Raw genomic sequence first — 2,500 nt, forward strand, 5'->3', positions numbered from 1 at the left:
TTTAGTATTTATATGAAAATTTTTTACTTGTATGAATTCATAAACTTAGTATCTATATGAAAATTATTTAGTATTTATATGAAAATTTTTAACTTGTATGAATTCATAAACTTAGTATCTATATGAAAATTATTTAGTATTTATATGAAAATTTTTTACTTGTATGAATTCATAAACTTAGTATCTATATGAAAATTATTTAGTATTTATATGAACATTTTTTACTTGTATGAATTCATAAACTTAGTATCTATATGAAAATTATTTAGTATTTATATGAAAATTTTTAACTTGTATGAATTCATTAACTTAGTATCTATATGAAAATTATTTAGTATTTATATGAAAATTTTTTACTTGTATGAATTCATAAACTTAGTATCTATATGAAAATTATTTAGTATTTATATGAAAATTTTTAACTTGTATGAATTCATTAACTTAGTATCTATATGAAAATTAATTAGTATTTATATGAAATTTATTAAGTATCTATATGAAAATTATTTAGTATTTATATGAAAATTATTTACTTGTATGAATTCATAAACTTAGTATCTATATGAAAATTATTTAGTATTTATATGAAAATTTTTTACTTGTATGAATTCATAAACTTAGTATCTATATGAAAATTATTTAGTATTTATATGAAAATTTTTAACTTGTATGAATTCATTAACTTAGTATCTATATGAAAATTATTTAGTATTTATATGAAAATTTTTAACTTGTATGAATTCATTAACTTAGTATCTATATGAAAATTATTTAGTATTTATATGAAAATTATTTACTTGTATGAATTCATAAACTTAGTATCTATATGAAAATTATTTAGTATTTATATGAAATTTTTTTACTTGTATGAACGTGGTTTCGGCGTTTTGGCTCTTTATATGGGGTTTCGGCTCTTCGCAAATAGGGACAGTAGGAATCTCCTGAATTCCTTTTTGCGCGTCACTAATAAGATGACGATGCATTTGGCTACGTAAATAAAATCATTTTTATGCCCGCCGTTTAACCAAACTTAGTTTTTTTTATATGCAAATATACGTGGTTTCGGCGTTTTGGCTCTTTATATGTGGTTTCGGCTCTTCGCAAATAGGGACAGTAGGAATCTCCTGAATTCCTTTTTGCGCGTCACTAATAAGATGACGATGCATTTGGCTACGTAAATAAAATCATTTTTATGCCCGCCGTTTAACCAAATTTAGTTTTTTTTATATGCAAATATACGTTTTTTCGGCCTTTTGGCTCTTTATATGTGGTTTCGGCTCTTCGCAAATAGGGACAGTAGGAATCTCCTGAATTCCTTTTTGCGCGTCACTAATAAGATGACGATGCATTTGGCTACGTAAATAAAATCATTTTTATGCCCGCCGTTTAACCAAACTTAGTTTTTTTTATATGCAAATATACGTGGTTTCGGCGTTTTGGCTCTTTATATGTGGTTTCGGCTCTTCGCAAATAGGGACAGTAGGAATCTCCTGAATTCCTTTTTGCGCGTCACTAATAAGATGACGATGCATTTGGCTACGTAAATAAAATCATTTTTATGCCCGCCGTTTAACCAAACTTAGTTTTTATATTATACAATATACCATTATATTAATTTTTGTATATTTCAATTGCTTTTCAGTATATTGTAAAAGTCGTTTGATAACTTTGCGTTCAAAGCTGTATCTTTATGTTAAGGTTCTCTCTAACAACTATTCAATATACCATTATATATTCATTTTTGTATATTTCAATTGTTTTTCAGTATATTGTAATAGTCGTTTGATAACAATCTATATAACACTACCTTATGTTCTCAATGAATATTGAGAAATAAAGTACTTTGCGTTCAAAAATCTGTATCTTTATGTTATAAGATTCTCTCTAACAACTATACAATATATTAATTTTTGTATATTTCACAATTGTTTTTCAGTATATTGTAATAGTCGTTTGATAACAATCTATATAACACTACCTTATGTTCTCAATGAATATTGAGAAATAAAGTACTTTGCGTTCAAAAATCTGTATCTTTATGTTATAAGATTCTCTCTAACAACTATACAATATATTAATTTTTGTATATTTCACAATTGTTTTTCAGTATATTGTAATAGTCGTTTGATAACAATCTATATAACACTACCTTATGTTCTCAATGAATATTGAGAAATAAAGTACTTTGCGTTCAAAAATCTGTATCTTTATGTTATAAGATTCTCTCTAACAACTATACAATATATTAATTTTTGTATATTTCACAATTGTTTTTCAGTATATTGTAATAGTCGTTTGATAACAATCTATATAACACTACCTTATGTTCTCAATGAATATTGAGAAATAAAGTACTTTGCGTTCAAAAATCTGTATCTTTATGTTATAAGATTCTCTCTAACAACTATACAATATATTAATTTTTGTATATTTCACAATTGTTTTTCAGTATATTGTAATAGTCGTTTGATAACAATCTATATAACACTACCTTATGTTC

Source organism: Zeugodacus cucurbitae, unplaced genomic scaffold (assembly GCF_028554725.1).
Source record: "Zeugodacus cucurbitae isolate PBARC_wt_2022May unplaced genomic scaffold, idZeuCucr1.2 ctg00000165.1, whole genome shotgun sequence".
In the NCBI taxonomy this organism is placed as follows: Eukaryota; Metazoa; Arthropoda; class Insecta; order Diptera; family Tephritidae; genus Zeugodacus; species Zeugodacus cucurbitae.